Source organism: Oreochromis niloticus, linkage group LG5 (genome assembly GCF_001858045.2).
Source record: "Oreochromis niloticus isolate F11D_XX linkage group LG5, O_niloticus_UMD_NMBU, whole genome shotgun sequence".
NCBI lineage: Eukaryota > Metazoa > Chordata > Actinopteri > Cichliformes > Cichlidae > Oreochromis > Oreochromis niloticus.
The window spans coordinates 15,141,566-15,166,325 of NC_031970.2; the positions used below are offsets into that span (position 1 = coordinate 15,141,566).

Below are 24,760 nucleotides of genomic sequence, written 5' to 3' on the forward strand. Positions count from 1 at the left end.
TCCACGAGGGCCGGTGTCCCTGCAGGTTTTTGATGTGTCCTTGATCCATCACAGCTGATTTAAATGAATAAATGACCTTCTCAACATTTCTTGAAGTTCTCCAGAGGCCTGGTAATGAACTAATCATGTGATTCAGGTGTGTTGACCCAGGGTGAGATCTAAACCCTGCAGGGACACCGGCCCTCGTGGACTGAGATTGGGGACCCCTGCTGTAGAGCGTCTTCAGCCTCCACTAAATCCTCCTGTGGATCCTGTGGTGTTGAGAAGCGTTAGGAGAGAGAAAAAGCCAGAAACTGGACACACCTGTGTAGACACCTGTAAATACATTATGAGATAAGCTGTTTTTTTATTACTGAACTTAAATTATGGAAATTATTAGTTGTTGTTGTTGTTAAACAAAATGTGATGAGTAGAGGTGGGCAGATCAATCCAAATATCGATTGCATCGATACCAACACTGGTATCAGTATCGGATCAATACTACCGCAAGTGGACTGATACTTTGTTTCTATCCTCAAAGTCCAGTATGTATCCCACTGTCCATCATTCTCTTTTGCAATTCCACAATGACGGGTCGCCAGTCTGTGGCACTGCTAACACAGAGAGACAGCCTGTCAGTTACACTCACATTCACATCTATGGACAATTTAGAATCCCCATTTAACCTTAACCCCACTGTATCCCACTGAACTGTGTTAAATACATTTTTATCTTGGTTTTTTTAAATGAAGAAATATCATCACGTTAATTCTTTATAGCCTATGGCACATTTAAACGACAGAATAAATCAAGACAGACTGCTCTCCTCTACACAAGCTCTCTTAGGTTAAAAGTATAGGTATTGGTATCACCAATACTGCTCTTAATTTACTTGGTATCAGATCCTTACCAAATTTGCAGCATCTCACAGCACTAGTGACGAGTGTCATTAGTGACTATGAATTTGTGCAATCATTATATTCTACTATAGTAATACATGATTAGTATGATAGCACACATTCAGAGTTGGTTGCTTATTTTAAACTTACATGGTTTCAGTCTCATTTGAGTCCTCCATCTCCCATCTGCTTTGGCCATCAGCTGAGCTGTGATATAATACAGAGGCTAACATTCAACAGGAAAGCTACAAAACATTCTTTGGTAGACTTTTCAGATATGCTCTCTGACTCTATATTTATAGCCATATATCACAAAAAATTAGCTATTTCTCTGATTGTTGATTCTCTGATTGCTTAAACAGGCCAGACAACTACATGGTGTAATGTAATATTAAGCTAATATTCCATTCGGTCAACCCAGCAAAAAGTCAGATTTTGAGGCCCTTTCTTGTAATTTCACAATTTTGGATGAAATTACATTAGGATAAAACACTATACAATGAATTAGTTGTTCTTTGTTAATACTTTGGGTTTGTTATACTAACGTGGCATCAGCAAACATGTCCAAAATCAAGCATGTGCTGATAGCATACAGCATACAGTCTTACGGCAACTCTAAAGCCATGTTAGGCCTTAAATAGTAATATAATTCAACAGGACGTCCCTAGCTCTACACTTTTATAGCTGACATTTTGCTATCTTTCCAGTCCTACTGACTACAGTGTCTAAAGCTCACCATCTTTAATCCAGTATTATTCATTTGCACTGTGAAACCTCTTTGGATTTCCTACGCGAATGTGCTCTGGGAAAGAGCATGCACTGGGAAACCCTGAGTTGATTTATCAAGTTGATAAGATAATGTAAGAAAAACCAAATAAGGAAATGATATCCTGGCTATACTGAGCTTCCCTCACAGCACAGGCACCAAGACAAGTGAGATATGAAATTCCCACTTGTCTTGAAGATGGGGGTGTAGGTTTCCTGTTGGTGCTACTTGAAAGTGATGAGCACAGCTCTAAAGTACTCAGTAAATGACGTATTTTACTCCTAGGACAATCATCTTTTCATTACAGCATTCTGTTATGAATTGCACCTGAAACCGTATCGGTGCGCCACTTTATATCATGCACCATCTTCCCAAAATTGTTAAAATGCTAATGCATCAGGGTCCCTCCCTGTTTTTCCTACATTCCCTGCCTTTCTGGATTCCCTCAGTCTGCCCACCTCCTCCAAACAGGAGGTGAATCAGTTAATGTGATTCACCCCACCTGATCTCCATTACCTCATCACAATCCTCGCTGGTTTATTTGTTTTTCTTTTTTACATTTCCAAACATGTGTTTGTTAAAAACATCTGGACTGCATTTGTGCATTTGTGGATGGATTTGTGTCTTTTGTCTATGTTCAGCTGACTGAAATGAATCACCAGTGAGCTTCCCTCAATGGTGACTTATAGGACCATTTTCATCCATGAGTCACTGTGCTTGATTTACTCATTAAAAGCCTATTAAAAAGTCAGTATGAGAGCAATTACCTTTGTGCACATTGTATAGGCTAATCCATTACAAGGAGACACAATAGCTACAGAGCTTTAAACTGAATTTAGTGATTCAAATCAGCAAAATGTCCCCACCACAGCTCAGACTACAGATATTCAAATGGAAAAGCTGAAGGTCACAGTATAATGAAGCCAGCAGAACTACAGAATCTGCTGAACTCAAAGATGCTGCAATGGGAGGTGCGGTCTTTTAAACTCATCAGAAAACGTGAAACCTTATAAGCCGAGGTTTGTACCCTTTAAACTGTGCGTGGCAGGCGACCTCACTGAACTGCTGTGGCTCAAACATGCGTGGTATCCACAGGCAGTCCTGATTCTGATCTAATAACATGCATGGTTAAATAACTTACCAGGTCTTTTACTTTATATTTATGGTGAGACCCAGTCATGCAGACCTTGTGGCTTCCCTAACCTGATAATATGGGCACCAAAAAATGCACGAGGTTCCATGGAAGGTCAACAGCGTGTTGCTGGCCTAACACATCCCTCAAAAATAAACTTGACTGGAATTTACCCACACATTTATTTATTTTATGCACTACATCTAACTTGTACCCAATTTGAAATCGCTATTCAACCTGAAGTACATGTCTTTGGACTGAAGAACTAAACCCACACAGCCACAGGGAGACCATAGAGACTCCCACAGAAAAGGCCTCAGAGTTTCATAGTTTTCTTACTGTGAATCAACAGTGCTGACCACTGTACCACTGTGCCACCCATCGTCCAGCACTGCACTTTACATGCATACAACACCCTATTAAAGATAGTTTAGGGTCATAATGCTTGTCTATATCTTGTCTATATATATGCTACATCTTGAGTGTTAAGTCTGGGAATGATGTCCCACTTAGGACCATATTCCAGAATCAGTAGGTTGAAAATGTCTTGCTAGGTTGTCAGTGTGTTGCTTCCTAGCCATTGGTATTGCTAACAATACCTGGAGTACAGCATAAGATTCTTTTTTGCACTTAAAAACTTTGCTGCATGAGTAGATCCTGGTTGGTGCTCTGCACTGAGTAACATATGCACAAGAGTGGTTGTACAAATTACAAGTTCTAAAGTTTTACTACTGTTTGTGTTAGCCTGGTTTGGTAAAAGAGGCATGCTATGGATGCCCATCTTCCAGCTACAGCATACGAAAGGCTGTTCTTTTGATTCACGATGAAAAAACAACCTGGGTCAGAGTGCAAGTGTGCTGGTGTCTGTAATGAAGGACCTTTAGCGCTAGCTTGGAGAACGACTGAAAAATACAACTATTTAAAAAAAGACATGTCTGGAGGAATGTACGCCAGCTAAGATAACAAACTCCTGGTGTAGTTTCTCAACAACTTAAGAACGTCATGGTCTGCTGAATGCTGTTGCTGCTAAGCTGAAACAGAACAAAGAGGACTTGTTTGTTGCAGACAGAGTCATAGGAGGGGAAACATTTTTCCCGATATGCAACTGGAAAATACTTTAGTGCAATAAAACCGTGTGTAAATGGATGGAAGAAATGCAATAATAGATCAAGTGTCTTTGAAATATTGCAACTGAGGTTGTGCAGGAGTTTCATGACTTTAAAGAACCCTTGAGGCTTAAAAATTCCCCACAGTTAATGTCAGCTATAAAAAAAACCTAACAACTTATAATTTAAAGATATGCCACAACCATAAATAGAGGTGTGTGCTGCAGCATCCACACACTGCAAAAGCCAAGTTCGTGTTAAGATAGTCAAACATGTAATATTAAAATTCTGACATTAATTTACTTTCTCTTTCTGTTTTTAAACACACTTGAGGATCTGCGATCACAGTAACATGACACGACTACTGAAACATTTCAAAAGTTTTTACAGAGAACAGGTGAACGGGCGAGTTTGGACTCGTGTGATCGAGAAATGCACGAAGGGCTGCAGAACAGATGAAAGTGGGCGGACCTGAATGATAATAGTACAAGCTGCAAAAACAAACGATTTACCAATTACAAACAAACTGGCGACCACAGAAAACCAGCCTGTAGTTTTTTTTCTCCTTACACACCATGTGACCCTACCATTCAATATCATTTTACTATTTCACAAGAAATATGAATACCAGTGCCACTGTCATGACCCTAAATTCCACACTTCTTCAGCAAGTAGCTATCTCAGTTTAGCACAAAGATTGGGAGAGGCAAAGCAGTTAGTCAGGGTTTATGCAGTGGCAATAAAACCTGCTATTCAGCAGTGACACTTTGCAGATTACAGGATGCATGGAACTGGCTGGTAGACAGCAAGACAAAAAAAAAAAAGGTGAAAAGCTCCAACTTGACCTTAAAATCACCCTTTTATGCTTATTTTTCAGTGGTCAAACAGACCCTTTGGGACCTACTGGCAGCTTTTCCCTCCAATTAAAGTCAGAGCTTCATAGGTGGACTTAACAATGTCAGACTGGAGATGTCATCACTCTTTACCACCTTCAAATCTAGTGATGAGTATGATGGGTGTAGACATGCACAAAAAAAGTTTGATTTCTATGTATTCATTAAAACTTGCCTTTTTAGACATATTGTGACATGATATAACTTTTTAGCTGTTACAAACTGTTTTTTGCAATCTTCATGCAACTACAAATGATTTTGATCGAGTAGGCTACACTCTGACTAGTGAGAGTAGTGAAAAAGAAAAGGAGTGCTTTAATCTTCATCAAGCTTTGTCTGCAGAGGATAAATGTCATGGTCTATGTTCGCTCATGCTTCTGACACGCTGTTGGACTAAGCCATTATCAGACTCCTGTCATGCAGTTTGATCCTGACATGTTGCTCCTGTTGTTCTGTGCGAGCTGCAGACTAGGTGGCTCCAGCAGCTTCTTCTCAGGGGGCAGATTCATGCTGTGAAAGCGCTGCAACCAGCGCATAGGTATCATGAGCAAATGAGACCTTATCCAGCAGCCTCCACTGATTTGCATGGTGAAGCAGATTATGTTTTATTTGCTACTTTAACCCAATAGGAATGTACAGACTCTGGCCACGAATATTGTTTTTCTCTTGCATTTTACACCTCTGAATGTTGTGATGTTTGTAGGCGCATAAGTACATATGGTATGTAAATGTAATCCTGGTCGTGGGTGTGAGGAACATGAGTCTCCTGAGCAACAACAAAACTTTGCAACTTCATTGCATATTTTCTCAAGGAGCCAGAGGTGAATCAGTTGTGCATTTTACACAACATGGAAGTGAAACTCCAATTTTCATAGCTTCTAAAAGCTAGTGAAAGTATTTATTTCTTGTCTTTTTTTCAGCAGAATTTGTGAGATTTATGGGCATGTGGCTTAATCAGTCTATGTTAAGCTAAAATACCTCCAAGGTTAAACTAAAGCTTAAAACCACAGAGCCTGACATTCCAAAACAGGAGAAAAGAGAAAACAAAATGCTACAGATTCCATATGCAGCTCTGTCTACTTCCATGAGGGTATTTAGAATTGCCTCATACTGCATACTCGAGTACCTACATGTTCATGTTAACAAGTATAGCTACATGTACTATGCTACAAGTACCCAGATGAGGTACTCATAATGATTAGTCGACTATTTAAAGCTATACACTTGCCACACACCAAGAGAGAAGAGGCTGGCTGATTTGTTGTACGCATGTTTAAAAATGTGGGATTGTGGTCAGACTGGACTGCAACACGCCCCTCCAAACAATTTGGAGCCAGTAGGAAGATGGTGGTAATGCATCTTCAGGTTTGATACTAATAATAGGTCACTAGTGTGGTGGAGGTTTTCTGTTTAGTGTCTATAAATGTTAAACAATCCACCGACATGGGGGCCACAAGCCAGTGTCCTCCTGGTTCCAGACCAAAACTCAGAAAAATGAGGAGGGTTGAGCATCTAGTGTAAAGTCTTTGCTGAATCAAACACACTGATCATCAACTAATAGAAGAAGATTCTAGGAACAGATGGAGACAGATGATCTGCTGCGGTGACCCCTAAAGGGAGATGCTGAAAAAATAAGAAGTTACATTTTTGTCTACAAGTTGAAAACTTATAAAAGCACAACTTACTGTGTTGAATTCATGCACTTTGCTTACCATGTTTGCTATGATGCATATACTAAGCACATAGTATGCTGCACAAAAGGTGTTGCTTACATGATGGGGGCAGGTTTGAAAAAGAGAAAAGCCCGCAAGCTGTCATGCTGGCCAATCAGCTTTTTGCAGCCACCTATTCACTCACTCAAATTCAAAAATACAAACACAGGGTCATCACGTGAGCTTTAGGTTGTAGCGCTTTTGCCTGTGTAAGGGTTCAAAATGTGTGCCGGTGTGAAAGAGCGCTTTAAATGCGGCCCTCCCCTTTAAATCCTTTCAACTGAAAAACTCTCAGCCCCCTTTTTTTTTCCGTAACCTCCCTCCACACATTACTCCACGTGCTGTGTGGACGCCACGTCAGCTGTGTCAGCCTGACTCTGCACTGACTGTGTGTGTCTGTGTGTGTGTTTAAAGAGCTCTGAAGGACCGACTGCTTGAGTTTACAGCCTGTGAGGCTTCCTGCAATAAATACCACAGAATCAAATAAAAATCGCGTTCAACAACTTGAACAATGTACTCCATGAAAACTGAACTTAAACATACTGAGACATTAAGAATGAGAGGTCAGAACACATAACAAGAGACACAAACCAATCCTAAGTTCAACAAGTTTGATTAAGACTAGGGAACATGGTGTGCTTTTGGTTACATGTTGGTTAAGCCCCAAACAAGTGCTGCCACTGAATAAAATTTCTATGAAAAGTTAAAAAGATAGTTTATTTGAGCATTTTTCCTCTGGCCTTTAGTGCTCCTTATCCATCTAGATTACTGTGGCGCACCCCGTTTTAGAGACACTGACTATAAAAGAGTCTGCATTCTACTGACAATAGTGGAAGTGCCAAAAAATGCATTTTAAAGACTCATCGGCAGCGTCTCTTTCCAGAAATCATGACTCAGTTACTACAAAAAGTCTTTTTTGGTAGCAGTTTGACGTAGAAGCCTGCAGCTAACATTACAGGTCAGCTGAGTGTTTGAATACAGTTGCGTTGTAAGTAGCTGGATGTTTGTTTCCACAGTGTGACATGGTGCCACAGTTACTGAGTGTAATTTAGAAAAACCAACCCATGATTATTTCTGCAAGATATTTTCTAATATCTTTTTTTTTAAATGCATTTCTTGGCTTATTGAGCACCACACAGAAAGTGCTACGTTGTTCCATTATATTTTACAGTAGGCTTGCAGTTCTCCAAAACTGGGCGACTCATTCAAAAAAAGTATATTAAAATAAATCCCTGGATGCCAAAGGATTTTGATTTTGAAACGATCCCTTTTGCCATAACCAAGGACTGGGTCAGATGTCGAGGACCAGGAAATACATAATAAGAGGTGGGCTACTGGAACAAGACACACATAGACTAGGACTAAGAACGTGGAAATGACAGGACCCAAGGTGCTGTCTGTGCAAAGATTCCCCCGAGAGTCTGGCACATCTGTGCTGCTTATGGATGAGAAGTTTGTGAGTCCCGATAGCATACACCTCCTAAAGTGGCCGAGAACAACAATAGCTAATATCCTCTGAGAGTTTCAGTTCCAGACACATAAGCAGCTGCTGGCGAACCAACTGCACATGTCGGTGTTTGACAAGGAGCAGACGAGAGCAGTACTAATAGATGTGGAGATCCCAGTCGACAGCAACACCAGAAAGAAAGAGAACGAGAAAACTGAGAAGTAAGTGGCTGAAGGAACAACTGGAGCAGATGTGGAAGTCCAAAGTGGTCCCAGTGGTACAGCACTAGGAGCTGTAACCCTCAAACTAGGCGACTGGCTGCAGGAGATTCCAGACACAACATCTGAGGTTGCTGTCTAGAAGAGTGTAGTCCCTGGTGACAGCTAAGGTACTGTGCAACTCCTTGGCCTCTGCTAGACAACAGGAGCTTGAGGAAGACAGCACCCATATGTAATATTTCATTCATATATAAATACAATTCAAAAAGCAGTCAAAAACATCTGGAACTGTTCCAAATGCCTCGAACAGTCCAGCCCTTCAAAGCTATGTATGTAAGTGTAGAGGAGTAGGCATGGATGGCTATCTAGAGAGCAGAGTCAGGTGTAGAATCTGTGACGAAGCCTTTTTTTTTTTTTTGGTCTCCGGGGTGTTGAGGCAGCAAACTCCTGCCAGCAGATTCCTGCCTGAAATAGAGCGAGTGGAGGATTTCACTGACCTGACCCGCTCAGCTGCATTGCACACATCATATTCTCTCTGATGACATAGTAGCACATTTATTCTTGGAGAGGACTCTGAATGAGGCATGCTACAGCTGCATGAGTGAAGGCGGGGCCAGTTGCTACAGTATAGCCGGCCAATCAGCAGTGTTGGTGCCACCTCTGCTTAAACACATGATCATGAGTGAAAGAGTGCCGCGTGGATCACTGAAATACGTTTTTTATATTTTTACAAAGGTGCACGTTTTTGGCTTTGTGACAGGAACTTTCTCCAAAGTAAACTCTAGAAAAGGTCATTCTTTTTCTATTTTTTATCCACAAGTTGTATATGATATAGAGCAGGCTGGCATTTAACCTGACAAATATAGAATGGCTGTGCAGCCAAACACAGTTCAGGCTCAGTGTCACTCTGTGAACACTTCGTCACTTTGCCTGGAGGGAGAAAGAAATACTCCCGCTACCCAGCTGTCCAAAAACAGTGCTGGTGCTTCTGATTCCCAGAAGATCACCCAGTGAACCTGCTGAAGGAGGATAAGGAGGGGCGGGTAGGGAGGTCGTCAGGTTCTTGGGTTCTGTCCCAGTCGTGGTGAGAAGGAGCAGCAGGGGAATGTGTGTGGCTGCAAAAAGCCGCCAAATATGGAGAGGATGGACAAGCATCCAAACATGTCCCCTTCAAATGGATTGTGGTGTGTGTGCGTGTGTGTGCACGTGGGGAAAAAAGTTATCTTGATCTATACTAGTGTCAGCTGATGCAGGCAATGTATCATGCTTTTATCCAAAGATTAAATAAAAAAGAAAAAGAGACGTGTTCAGACCACATGTATTTATGAACATAAAGGATAGAACATGATAAATGACAGTAGAAGGTCTCAGAAATTTCATTTATTGAGCTGCAGTTTAACTATAGTATCACTTGTTATAAACGCAATTAGCCTCTTAAATGTCCATTATTGGGCAGAATAGTGAAATAGTGGTTAGCACTGGGTTCCTGGGTTCAAATCCTCCACCTGGCCGGGGTCTTTCAGTGTGGAGTTTGCATGTTCTTCCAGAGTCCACAGGGGTTAGGTTAATTGGTGATTCTAAATGACCGATTAACCATCACCAATTAGTCACCAATTAAGTGTGAATGGTGGTCTGTGACAGACTGGCAACCTCATGAACTCATTACTGTTGATAATCAGTAATGTAACAATATTTTGTTACATTAAAGATGCTACCAGGGAATTTGCGGTAAATGGAACATGTCTTCGTAAAAGGCACGTCTTTACTACCTGCCCTGCGGGCGGTTCAAGCGTATTCAGTAAGAAGTGGTCAAAATCGAACTCAAGTTTAAAGATTACTCCAGCTTTTTGCATAAAAATGTCAACGTGGCTGCAAACTCACACTTTAGGTGCAATAGTTAACCTTTGAGGCTGGCCCCTTTTCACATTTTGATTCCAGTCACAGTGACAGAAGTGGATAAACACAACATCCTCAATGGTTATTTCATAATGTTTGCTGGTTATTAACCACTCTGCAGAGTCTGCAGTCATACACAGTTTTGACTCAGTGCCAGAACAAAAAAAAACATTTTGCCAACCCATTGCAGACATGTAATGTGGGTCGTCTTCCTCTCTCTCACGCGTTCTTGCTTTTTCTTTCTTGCTTGCTTTTGGTTTTCATTTGAAGAACACTAAAGGAGAAGCTACTTCTTTAATTTGCCGGGCAAACTCAGACAAGTGTCTGAAACGGTCATGTGGCTGCTGAATGCAGAAGTGATGCAGCACAAATAAATATATAGCAGATTATGATGAAAACACTCTTTGGGTCATGATGATAAGTCAATTTTTTTCTAAAATGTGACTGAAGCAGCTTGTCTTTGCATTTCTCGCTCTCTCGGTCTTTCTTCTTGTAGTCCTAAAAATAAAGTCCAGTGGTAAGAACACTCCACCGCACTAACCCTGATCTCCCGCCCTTTTTCCACCCCTCCTCCTTCTGGTACGTCCCAGAAGTTCAGAGAATCTTCCACAGTTTCAGTTTCAGGGAATGCTGGGAACGTCAACAAGCTGCCAGCTCCAAAAACTGTGGCTGGCCTTAGACACGGTTCTGGTCTGCCTCCTTCACATGTAGTTCACATGTGAGACTGTTAGCTGCCAAACATTCTGTATGTTTGTACTTCTCCCTATCTGATTGGTCCACTTCAAGTATGTACAGCTACCTTATTGGGTGGCAAGAGAACTTTGTGTTCCTGCAGCATGTGTACTCAGCAGCACAAAGCATCATTATATCTAATGAAAACTATGTTTGATACAGTTTTATTTTTCATGTCATCTTTTACATTTTCTTGTTTTATTTGTGAATATGTGATAATCCATCTTAAACTGTCCTTTTAAATTGAACCTTTCTGTCAAATTCTTAAATAGCTGCAAATTGCAGCTGATAGACTGAAAACTAAAACTACCCTGAGCAGGTTATGTTCTGAGTTAGGTGTGATATAGACTCTCTTCTGGGAGTATACTTTTTATAGGTGCAGGCTGTTACACCATACCTTATTGAAGCCACTGAATAAAGCACGAACTGTGTGCCTCATTGTCATCTGGGAACAACACCAACACGACAATATCAGATCATCCGTCATGGGAATGTCCAGGTATTATTTCAGTCATTTAGGACATAATATTAATAATAACGGAAAGATACCTTGGGTATACTGAACTCCCTTTGTAGTAGAGCATCTTGATAGAGGGCAAAAGAGGAATTGCGTTTGCAATATTTCAGCCTCAAAAACACCATCATCAAATGAGAATTTGTCTTTAATTTGAGAAGTGTCACACTGGCAATGAGGAAATGAAATTTTTTTAGGAACTCTAAAGGAACTGAAGATTAATTTTACCTCAGAAGACCTTTTTGGAGAGACGCCGTCACTAGTGTAGGTAGTGGTAATGCACCTCTAACCTAGTTGCCAACCACCAATAAACCAAGAAAAAGAAGAAGAACTGCGTTTTACTTCATACGTGCTGCTTGACATACATTTGAAATGGATTTAGTTGGGGTTTTTCTGTGAGATAAGGTTTCTTCGTTCACTTTTTGCTTTTTTTTAATTAATTACAATGAGAACTTTATTAAGGTTATGAAGCAACTGTCTGTTTAAGTGTGTTTCTCTCTCTGTTTTTCTAACCAGTGGAAATGCTGTGGTAAGTAATTGTGGTTTCTTCACTGCTCCTTGCGTACAGCACATGGGCCTCAAAGATGGCGGTCACTTGAAACTTTTGAAAGATTTTGCCCTTTTGGGTTGCAGTACGTTGTGGTACAAACGGACATGTAATCACATGGTGGTTGGAATGCTTTTGTACTCCCCACAGCAAGTACCCCACCTATTTTAAATGCTTAGTTTAGGCCATGTTGGAGGCCGTGAATTGTTTTATTTTAGCATTTAAAGCGTCACATAATAAGTTTGAATTTACATTGCTTTAATTGTGTTCTTTTGTTGATAGTTTTCAGGAGTTCCTGAAACTTAAAATTGTTTAATGCTGTGTTGGCTATGACTAATGATCGTGCAAAGTCCAGTAGACCCTATGTGTACAGATGTCAGTCACACCAGCATACTGTGGGGTCACATATTGGAACTGTAGGGTCATCATCTGAGAGGCTGTCCTCATGAAACAACCACAAAGGTCATTTGTGCAAACTGTTATTATGAACTATAGTTACCCTTTAAAGTTAAACAATGTCTGTGTGAATAAGTGGGTGTAAAATGTTTGCTTGTGTCATCGCCTTTAGATGTGGCAGCATGTAACTTAAACAATGGTCTTTACCAAAACCATGGCAAGTTAAAATAAAATAAAAAATGGCCCTGCATGTATGCTTCCATCATCACCGCTTAACATACCTCCTGACAGCAGCGTCTTTTGGTCCTTTTGTATTGGAAAAAATCCCAGAAAGTTCTTTCTACATGGGTTGCTTCAGAGTGTAACAAAAGTTTTATTGGAAGACTTTATTGTGCAATATCCTCCAGAAAAGAGAAAATACAGAAGTACAGAAATGTGTGCTTATTCTATTCCTGTAAGTAATTCCTGTTACAACTGTCCATAAACTGATTCATTATTACTAAAACATTGTGTACACCCTTGTTCTAGATCATTTAATGATAAATATTGAAAAACAAACATGTGATGAGGGACTCACAGGACAGTAAAAGTGTCTCCATGGGGCTAAATGGGTATTCAGTCACACAAAGGAGAAACTGTGACTGTGAGTTCAGAGGCCTGCAGGAGATTAACTTCAGCTCAATAGGACAGTGTGCTTTGTTTATGTCTGTGTACAATATTGGCTGAGTGACAATAGAATCAGTGTAACTACTGAGCGTACCATAAGCGGGGCAAGCCGGAGGGTCAGCAGGAAGAGATGAGTGGCTTCTGTCCTGCGTCAGCTGCTGTATTTCTTTCTGTAAAAATTAGCGTAAAATGTTGTGAAATTATTCCTTTAAAAGCAAAAAAGGGGTTGCATTGTACCACAAATTATTGAAAATTGTACCAGGAGCACATTTAAATGTCATTGCATTTTTATAGGGGAAATTGTGCGCTGGTACTTCACCAGACAGCTACATAAATTAGCTTTTGCCTTTATTTTTCTTCCTGCACTGATCAGAGTTACAGACTGGAAAGGCTCTGTTCTTATCACAGCACAGCCGTTCATCCTCTCCACCTATGTACTTATGAGCAATTTAAAGTATGGGAGAATACCGGAGTGCTTGGAGACACCAGGCACAAAGCCAGACACACAGAAAACACAGAAAGGAGGAGCCCAGGAACCTCACGCTGTGAGCAACTCTAAGGCCTTGTAAATATCAACATTACCAGAGCTTTGTTCATTTTAATGAGGCCAGTGTGGCAAATGGTTTTTGAACTTTGCTCAACTTTACCACGTTGCAAAGCAAAGCCATTAGTGCAAATTCCTGGTAGTGTAAATAATGCCTTTTTACTTTAGCACAGGATAAAATGATTGTTTATGCAATTTGCATTGTTCTGTCTAGGAGACCTTTAAATTCATGGATTCTTTACTCAAACTCTCCTTCATTGATTACATATGAAAGGACTGGTTGACAACATGTCTAGAAATCAATTACTCCTTCTGTGAACATAAGAAGCATCGTGACATTCCAGTTTCTATTGACCAGATGTGCAATATCACAGGTCAAAGCTGAGTAAAAGATAAATGGAGCCAAAGTGCTCCAGTCTTATGGAATCTCACAAATGTTTGTAATTTGACCCCACCACGTAGCACTAAAGTCATGCTTCACTCTGTGGAACTCACAATCATCTAATCAGTTCTTTTAATTTAATAAATGGTTCTTCTAGTTTTTCTTAATTGCCAAAAAATAAGTAACTGCGGGGCAGTTAATTCTTCTGATGGTGTTTTGACTAGATGAAAAAAAACAAAATTACTTCCTTCCGACCCAGCAAAAACTTGTTTAAAAGTCAACTCTGCCAGATGTCTAAACAGCATTGAGACATCTGGTAAGGTTCTTAAAAGCCGTTGCTCAAAAAACATCCTTTACGGTCCAAGGTCAATTGTGTACTGCATTTGAGGGAAATCCACTGCTGCCAGAAATCTGCCGAGCTGCTGATACCGGGCGTTTTTGTATGAAGTTTCTGCGTGGTCTCACTTCAGGTCATCCAGCTTCCTTTGGCAGTCCAAAGACATGCACGGGGTTAGGCTAATGGCTCACTTCGTCATAGGTGTGAATGTGAACGTAAATAGTTGTCTGTCTCTCTGTGTTAGTCCTGCAACAGACTGGTAACTTGTCTAGGGTGTACTATGTCTCTGGCCCTATGACAGCTGGGATAGGATAAAGCCCCCCGCAACCTTGAATTGGACGATGACTGTGCTGGCTTTAGCCATACAAGACAAATGAAAAGCAAAATAATAACATCGCAAGCATCCTTTATCAAAACCAAATTGAGCATAGTTTCAGTTCTGGTAGGCCACATAGTCAGACTCACTGATATTTATCTAAACATCCAGCTACCATATAGGGCATCCTATATGCTGCTTGGATGTTGCCCTATATGCTATGAATGCAAATAGGGGAAACTGCTTTAGACTACCTACAATTGCTGCATTGCTAGCCACTTTGCAACCCACCATCCCAGCTCCTCCTTATGTGGTGTATCTGACTTAATGCCTTGTGCTTTACATGTATGACCTGAAAGGCAGGAGATATTCCCAGAACACAAAAATACTGCAAGACAAACATTTTTAAAAGGAAATAAACTTATTTTTTTTTAAAAAAAGAAAAGCTAGCAGCACCAGGGTCATCAAATAATGTTTCAGTTTCTTGCTCTTCTCGAATGATAAATCGAGACTTCGGTCATGTGCACTGTGTGGACTGCGGACAGAGATATGTTACATCTATCTCTTGGTCATATCTGCAGTTTAACAAAGTAACTGCTAACAGTCAGATAACAAAGTTCATACATCTGTCAAAAAAAAAAAGGTTGTAAGGGGGAGAGATTGTGGTTTAAAGGAAAGCATTGCACATGATTCCTGTAAGTTGTTCTTCACACATCTGCTGAATTGAACATTTTTACAGAGTGTACTTAGAGACAGAGATGTGCACCCTGCGGTCTGCATGCAACACGTTCTCCACGCTTGCAACACAAAGTGTCCAGTACATCCTATACTTTCTATTTTAAGCAGAAAGAGGAAGAGAAAACAGGGCAGTTTGGCTGATGAAGGCCTCTTCCTCTTCCTCCTGTTGCACAGTCATGAATGGAGAAGTTCTGGCTGGGTTTACATATGTGTAGATTGGAGGGAGATATGCTTCCATTCATAGTTTTTATTCATTCAGTAAATACGTGTGCAAATCTCATAGAGCAGTTTGGTTTTCTGCTGCTTCGTCACACGTGAAATGCAAATCTTAGTCCAGTAGAGCTATGAAACGATCTTCAACTGACCTTTCATAAACTACCACCACTACCATGACTACTGCTACTACTAATAGTATAAATAATAATGATGATAATGATAATAATAATAATAATAATAATAATAATAATAATAATAATAATAATAATAATAATAATAATGATACACCTATTACTCTGTGTGTATGGCATACAATTAAAAAATGATTGCATTTGGGGTTTTAGTCGTATTACATTTTTTAACAAAAAAAAGAGATTTAAGCCAATATCACATTTAAAAAGCAGTTTTTTAAACTTGATCTCTCACATATCGTGGTGTCAGTGAATTTCAGACTTCCTCTTTTAGTGAAAAGTTAAAGGAGTTTCTTCACTGCAAACTATGTGTTAATGTCGCTGCAAGTGCATGACAGTCCTTTCGCAGTGTGTTCTTTTAGCTGTCAAGGTGAGAAATCTATAACAAAAAGAAGAAGTAGGTGCGGACCGTAGCACTAACAGCACCAGCATCAGTGCTGAAAATGTTTTCACTACTACAGATGTTTCAGTCATTTTTATTTAGGCCGTAACTACAAAGCTGTCTTGGCTCACAGTCAGGTATTATGAGCTTGCATTATAAATAACATGCCATTTGATGATGACACACTTTCTGTGTTGCATTTACTGGTAAAGAATGACACAAAGGTCGATTTAGGTTAAGGTAAAGGTGTTATGCAAGACGAATAGTGATCCATCTGTCCATTTTTGTCTGCTTTTACATTTTGTGTAATCCCACACAAAATGAACTGGCATGTTTACGGCACTGGACTGCGGCTCAACATTTTCAGCCCTATCTTAATCATTTGCAGCAACAGATAACTCATCAGTACGAAATCTTGTCTGTTGTCACTCATCCTCTATTTTCTGTCAACCTTATGTGTTTGTCTTAATCACGACTATCTAAGCCTTTTTGACAGCTCCTTTCATGCTTTCCCATTTGTCAAAATTAAAAGTCACAGTGATGGAAGTAGTACATAAGACAACAAGAAGCAGACTTAAATGCTCATGTTCAGAAAAGCATTGAATTATAGCCACTAAAAGCAGCTGTCAGTTAAGAGGCAGCTAACAGGTAGGTTGATTGGCCATTGTCTGTGACTGGCAGAACTAGCTTGAAAAACATGTAAGATAGCAACATAAACAATATGACAATAAGCTAGATGGATTTTTTTATATTACTATAAAAGTTACTATTATACTCTTGTACATAGGCTTTGATTTTTGGAAGTTTTGCAATTTTTGTAATTTTTCACATCAGCACAGTAAATTTGAAATTCAAAAATAATGTCATGGAAGTATTACATTTTTTTCTATACATAGTGGTTGATAAAGGTGGTTCAAAAGTAATGGGACACCATGAGCTATTCCTTTCATTTTTCTTTTATCAGCCCATTGTTTTGGTATAAGCTAATTTTGTTTTCATATGTCCACAAAACTTTTCCATAACATCGGGCTCCTATAGATGTTTCTGGCCCAAGTGTAACAGCAGGTTGCACATTGCTGTAAATACTGTTTTTTCACTCATGAAGGTTTTTCTTGACTGTAGACTTCGACAATAATATACCCGCCTCCTCAAAGATGTTCTTGACTTGCTTAGTTGAAGCATGGAAATAATTCTCTGATCATGCACTTTCATTGTCTTCCATTCTCATTCAAGCCGCTGAATTGGCCAGTGTCTGCTACCTCTCTGATGGGTTTACCTTGATTTTCAACCTAATGATACCTCCATCGCTTGTGTTGACATCACTCTGGACCTGATATTGAGAGTTTCTGTAAAAAACTGGCAAATACAATCAGCTGTCAGGTATCAACTCCAGATATCTGCTTAAGCTGTCATGGAATAATGAGGGAAACAGCATGTCAGGTAATTGTACTTTTGAGCTTCTGAAAATGGGGGACTATGCATAAAGATCGCTGTAATTCCCAAACACTTTTGTTAAACCCCCTGAAGATGAAAATCTGCACTTCAATCAAATCTTGTTTGATGTTAAGATCCGCTGTGGTGGCATACATGGGAAAAACTGCAAAGAGCGGTTCATTTTCCAAATGACTCCAGGACTTGCCAAGGCCCACAGTTGATTACTTGGTGCATAGCAACACCAAGACTGCCAAAAATGCATCAGTATGATGGGAGTCAGAGCTGCATGGAGGCTTTGTCCATTTCTGGCCATCCAGACTGATCGTCCCATGAGGCAACCACAGTCTCAGTCATGGTTACTGTGGCTGCAGGCATAGCTGAGTAGACAGTCAGTCTTTACCTGCTCATGTAAACAGTGTGTTTTTGTGCTCACTTTCATTTTTTTAGTTAATACAACATGGAGCAATGTGCATAAAGCAAATAAATAACTATAAATGAAACTCCATTGGAAAGAAAATATAATGAAAAACAACAGAGCAATGGCCATACTATTTAATTTGCACAGCACAAAGAGAAGATGCCCCACAAAGGGATGGAAACAAAAATAAATGCATGCATTTTTTTAAATAATGTTTTCAACACTAATTTACAATGGTTTCATTTCCATTGGCGCGCTTTTAGTTTTCAGTTTTACTTGAGTAAAACTTACTTGAATGAATGCCGGTATTTGCATACGGATGTGTGTTTGTGTGTGTGCATTAATTCAAAAAAGCTTGCAATAGTACTTGTGTGGTTGCAACATTGTTCTCTTAAATTAGTGTGGTGGGATGTGTGTGTCTTCATTCATATCAGGGGAAGCTTTTCTGAGGAAAACCCACCTTTTAAACGTTTTTCAACTTAAAGAGAAGTCAGAAGTTTCAGTAACTTTGTGTGAGCATGCGTGTGTGCGTGTGTGTGTGTCAGCAGCCTGGAGGAAGTGAGATGCCTGTCTGAAATCAAGTGATAGTGTGTGACTGTGAGTGAGCAGATGCTGCGTGTTGCATAATACAAAGAGCTTTCTTATCAGTGGGTGTGTGTGTGTGTGTATGTGTGCATATACATTGATGTGATGTGTGTGTGTGTGTGTTAAGACAGCAGTGTTGTTGTTGCTGATAACACTGTGGGGTGGACCAGTGTTTTTCTGTTTTCCATTGATTGCCAGTCAGGATTCATTTATCTCCCCTGACACAGCAGACAACTCATTATGTGCTTAAACACACGCGCACACACACGCACAGACACACGCACAAGCAACTGATTTCCTCTCTCTTAAAACCCAACATGGGTATGCAGGACTTCTGTGGAACTATGTAACTGTTGATTGAGACCTCTGCTGTGAAGCTTTTGAGTGCCTGCAATGCAGCCCATGCAAGTGTCCAACACTGTTGTCATCATTCATGTTTTTGCATGGTGCTTTATGTGTCAATCACCTTGTGGTGATATCCTGTTGTTTTCAAAGAGAAACGAATAAAATTCTGGTGCAGATTTCTCCTCGTCCCTGCGTCTCCTCTTTTTGTTTTGGTCATTTTCTTCTCTTCTTTTTTGTTGGAGAGGGAAACGTATTTTTGCCAAGTCTTCGCTTCAGTCTCCCTCCAGGAACTTTCTGATATATGCAAGCCCTATTTTGGTGCTGATTGTCTTTCTTTCACTGATAAATTCAAAAGCAGCAGAGAAAAGAAGATGGACAGGCACTCGAGGAATTAACCATACCGAACGGGCCAATCAAAATAGTTTGGCGCTGCATAGACTTGAGTGGAGTTACCAGGAAGGATCATGTGTCATTATGTCACAGGTTACATAGTAGGGTTTCAGAGGTTTGCAGTTATGATGCACCTGTGGTGTAAGTGTAGCACTTAAGTATAAATTGCAACACTGATGTAGGTCTAGTTCAGGATCAGAGAAAGGGGTCACAAAAGAAGCTTGTTGACATGGTTGATAGTGTGACACCTCGCCCTCAGTCTCGAAAACAAATTTGTTGCTAGCATGAAACATTACTCCGGTTGAAATGCATTTGCTTTAAACTCATGTATGTATTCTAAACAAAAAACAGTTTCACATTGCCAGGAGACCTGGCTGGTTGCAATGTACAGGTCTAGTCTTTTACATTATATTTACCTTTTTCTGAGTAGTCTATGCATCCACCAAAACACAAAAACCAACTTTCTATTTATAAATTAGTGTCGTTCACTAACATAAGAAGAAGTGAAACAAAGTCTGGTATTTATGGAAATTCTCACCACACGATAGGCTGCGAAACAAAAACTAATCAAAAATCCCTGTCTGAGATCTTAGGACATTAGCTGTAGACTTGTATTTAATAAATGTTGTGATGCCTGTGAGCTAGTTCAGGCAGGAAGCTCAAGCTGCACTGCCACATACACTTTGCTCACCTCATTTATTGAACACAGTATTTAGGCTGCAAAATTTCTCCTCCACCACCTGAGCATTCACCTGTAGGCTTTAGGTGGATGGTTATTCATCATTTTCTTATTTCTCTATGTATTATATTTGTGTGGGGGTGATGAGCCTAGGTACCAAATAATTTTAATGATTCTGTATTATAATTCTGGCTTGTGCCCAGAAACATAATATAAGCTTGCAGATGGTGTTTGAATGTGAGGGACACTTTTTTCACTTTTCAGACTTTTGGTGGCAAGAAAAGCAAACAAAGCAAAGAATTTTCTCCAGTCTGAGGTAATGTCTACAATTAAATGCATCAAGAATGCTGTGCATAAATGATGAAATGTGTAGAAGCAAACAAGCAAAACTTTTTGGTGTAGTCCACATCCTTCCAGGTGGAAGCACAATGGGCTGAAAAAACTGCAATGCTCCACAAGCTAGTCATCGTGGAATGAGAGCACATCTGCATCCTCTGGATGCATGACAAATTCAGCATCTACAGGGTGTTTGACGAAAGGACACACCATGTTCAGAAGCTGCCTCGAGCTCTGCAGAAGGGAGATTACAAAAAACTCAGGGTCTGTTAAAGGAAACCTGCCAATGAGCAGATTAGGTTCACAGAGAAAGTAACTGACTCAGTTCTCAGAACTGAAAACCAACGCTAGGCTAACGAACTCCCAAGGTTTCACTAAAAATGCTTTCTGGAACTTAAAACAGGGTTTCCTATCTCAGATTAAGTCAATTGAGGGTTTGGGGGTCAGTTAATTCTCATTGGGGATTTTCCTATTTTTATACTTCTTCTCAAAGGCACTTACATGATACCCATGTGTTTTTTGTCAAAGTTTCCAAGAACATCTTGTTAAAAATTTGCAGCCAAATGCTATAAATTTGATACATTTTTGGAGGCTTGGAAATGGGTTTATCAAAGGAGGATTATGCATGAAATACAGTAGTAGATCATTTTATATCACTGTATTGTAATTATATTTAAAGTTAAATTTTTAAATACTGTATTTCAATCCATTTTCACAAAAAAACAGAGGCACAGATATTGGGCTCATCAGTGACATCATGCTTCATGGGATGTATGCAAAGGGACTTCTACTGAGGTCGATTCTGGCCCTGTTGGCAGGCAAAGAAGAATGTAGTTGCTGCTCTGGCAGAAGGTTGATGAAACTGAGTGCTTCTGCTTCAGCAATGGTTGCTGCTGTATTTTTCTTACACATTGAGGTTTGTATGCTCTCATTTTTTCAGCTTTGTCCCACTTTGGATAAATGTCCTCTTCTGCTTCTATAGCTCTGACTCATCTCAGTTAATCCCAATAGCGATGTACTAGATTTTATTGTCTTGTAACACAAGACGCAGGAGAACATTTTTAACGGTCTATCCATGTTTTTAAACTGCTCTGATGGTTGTCTGACAAAGTTTTTATTATCTACTGGCTTGCACGACATTATCTTGCTGGCTACAAAGCCGTGGTTTAACTGTGTTGTTCTCTGTGTTCCATTTGAAAGTTGACATAAAGATAAATGTGTTTGTGACATAAAAATTGAATTGTATTTGAGAGTGGAAACATATTTCTATTTTCTGGTGTTGTTTTGGACAAATATTAGATACTATATTCAGTCCAAAAAATGGCATTTGCAAAGGGGCCAAAAAAAGAAAAAAACAGAATAAACAAAAAATAAATATACGCAGTTTTGAGGTTTCCATAGACCTAAAAGAGACAACCCACTATCACGGCAAAGCGTGTAATAGACACACCGGTTCACTGTGTCCATTACATGCTTTGCCTCTCCAAAATGTGAAATGGACATGCATGCAGAAGTTGCATTACTGCATGTAGAAATTGCATTAACAGCAGGGGGAGATAATATATTTAAAGTCGTTAGTGAACAGAAAATGCAGGAAATACATACCAGGGTCCTTAATCATCAGAAACGATTAAGTGTTCATAATGTCTTCCTCACTCCTGAGGATCAACTTCGGCACTCCAGATCCAAATATCCTGTGAACTTTGGTCATGGAAAAAATAAGAGAACATCTCTTTATTGAATAATAATATATAACTAGCTAATTATTAATTTATTATTAGCTAGTTGCATTTATGGGTACAAACTTTTTTTTAAAGTAGAGAAATGTGTGTACCACTGTGCATGCTGTTACGTCATGCTGAACATGTTGGACAGCTTGTGTGCCAAAAAAATGATCAAAGTTCTTTTTCTATTACAACGTAATAGGACATCTAAAAAAAAGGTTTGCATGATTTCAGAGTTGGTTACCTTAGAGATAAATATACTGGGCCTTAAATATAGTGAGATCACTTGAAAGTGTATGACAAAATTTTGACATTTTGACATCTTCACTGAGCGTTGTCCATAAATGAAGGTGATGTGAGGAGACAGGAGTCTAGACGTTGGTGCACAATAGAATATCTGAAAGCAGAATGGCGGAAATGCAATGCGGTTTAAAGAACAGAAACTTGCTGATTGACTAAAGAAAATTAGATGGACAATAGAGTGTGGCAATACTGAAATTATGAATGAATGCTTTTAACAGCGTGGGAAAGGAGAAGTGAAGGAGAAGGCACAAGAAAGGGAAACACACATTAAGCCACAGACAATAAATAGGAATAAGAGAGGTCACTTCTTTTCAGTTTTATCATGTTTCGATATGATTTCAGTCTCACGTGCCAAGTAGGATATAGCATATTAAATCCTAAACACAGGACTGTTTTTATATTCATCGATGTCCAACATTTGTTTTTATGTTGACCAAATAACTAATTATGACATGTTACCACATCATCTGCACAACCTGCTGCATTTGATTATAAGACAATATTCAGCAGCTGTTGCTAAAAGGTGGTTATTCTTTTGCATGGCACATATTTGGTTAAATGTACATTCCATCCTCTAAGTAGGGTTGCCTTTGCAGTGCATCCGATATTGCAGAGTTGGTGTCTACATCGTGATGAAGAATGGTGGAGAAATTGTAGCACTTTCAGACAGAAATGCTTCCTAAAAAAAAGTTTAACGCAGAAAGGCCTTTTGAGAGTCGGGGGGATAATATAAAGAGTAAGGTCGGTCAATAAAATTACAGAAGAGTAGGCTTTATTTCCTGTGTCTAATCAAATACCATGCTGACTCATGATTTGATTACCTGCTCTTGTTCCTCTCCCTGCTCTCTATAGGGTTTGCCACAGCTGATCATCTGCCTCGTCTCACTCTATCCCTGGCATCCTCTTCAGCCACACCAACCTCCACTGACTTTGATAAATCCACAAACTTATTCCGCGCTCTTCCTCTTTTCCTTCTGCCAGGAAGCTCTATCCATTATCCATCCTCCGCACACATCCAAACCTCCTCACCCTTGTCCCTCCAACTTTTTTTTCTCTGGGAGTTCTCGCTTTATTAAGATTTAAATAAGCGCAGCAGTGCAGAAATATCCAATACAAGGGTTGTGGCAAGCAGTTAGCTTGATAATATAAATATGTTTGAAATTCAAATCTATGAATAGAATTTTTTTTTTTAAAAGAACATCCAGTGGTCCTGATACAGATCAAGTTAGGAAACGAGAGGCCAGGCAGAGGTTGTAACATAGTGTAGGACACTATTATAATCACCACTCAACTGAGCAACTGCGCACACATACCACTAAATACAACTACAAAACCAGGTGCCACCATTAATCATACTGGCCCCATTGTGCACATTGGCTGCCAACAGGAAGACCTAAGAAGTGAAAAATCACCAGCACAAAGAATCACTATATTTTAAGATACCAAGAGAACAAAGAAGGCTATATATGGAAAGTACAAAAGAGTTAACATATAGAGTCACACATAACATAAATATAACAAATATGAAAATATATCCTAGCCTTACATACACATGTATTCAGTAAATACCACACAGCCCAGGCTCCTGCAGGTTTATGAGTAAGTAACTGAATAAGTACATTAGTCTCTGTGCAAGAAAAATAAACAATAAATCAACTTTTACTTCATTAAGACCACTTTTAACACTAAATTTTATGACATACCCCTGGGGAAAACATCCAGCACTAATCAGCCAGAGTAACTCATCTAGCCCGGAACACTCAGAAGAGACGAAACCTCAAAATATAACTTACCACTGATGCATTAGATGGTATTCGTATAGCTCCGAGGACTCTTTCACTGAGAAAGAGAGAGGCCTACTGCACCTGATGCATTGCCTTTTGTTGCCCAAGCACCTCCTACTGTTTTTTTTTATGCTGGGGTTGTGTGTCTACCTGCAGAGAGTATATGTTGTCAAATGAAGGCAGTGTCAATAACATGTGATAGATCCAGTCTGTGAGTAAATCATGCATGTGCTGTTGTTGGTCAATCAGCCAGTGGCAGAGACTGAAGTTGTATGAAGAACTGAAGTGAAACCAAGTGAAAAGTAATGACTACCACTGTCTGTGCTTTTCATGCTGTATTTTTGATCTTTGATGATCTTCTGTGCTTTTCCCATTCCTGGTGAACTCCACTGCTGCAGATTTGATGGACACAGCAGTGTCTGTATCCAGCAATGTGCAGTTGGGATTTTGGAGGACTGTATGGGAGCTCGTTTGCAGTGGGTGAAAACCCTTCTCCATAAGCAGGGGAAACCAAATTACACAACCAACACACTCAAAATTCCCAGCACTGATAAATCTCTTAAAAATTCCCAATCACTATATTCCCAAACCACACAACCTGAGCTGTCCCTCTGATGGACTCGTTCCTCATCCTGCTCATTCTGATTACTTCTAACGAAAATCTTTACATCTTCAAATCTGCCATTTTCAATTTGGCCTCCTGTCATTTTGTCATCACCAAACTATACATTATAGCAGGTCTCACTACCATCT

General features: G+C 39.7%; 1 long non-coding RNA gene across 2 annotated transcripts; it reads right to left on the reverse strand.

Moving 5' to 3' along the window:
- Positions 1-259: 259 nt before the first annotated feature.
- LOC109202254 (uncharacterized) lies at positions 260-24,152 on the reverse strand. Of its 2 annotated transcripts, XR_003220282.1 has the most exons (6): positions 24,017-24,152; positions 22,165-22,317; positions 21,802-21,897; positions 12,998-13,073; positions 1,029-1,085; positions 260-590 (listed from the first exon to the last, which is right to left on the reverse strand). It is a non-coding gene; the product is annotated as an uncharacterized LOC109202254 (long non-coding RNA). The 2 variants fall into 2 exon arrangements; XR_002062218.2 differs by lacking the exons at positions 260-590; positions 1,029-1,085 and having other exon boundaries at positions 11,076-13,073.
- Positions 24,153-24,760: the final 608 nt, after the last annotated feature.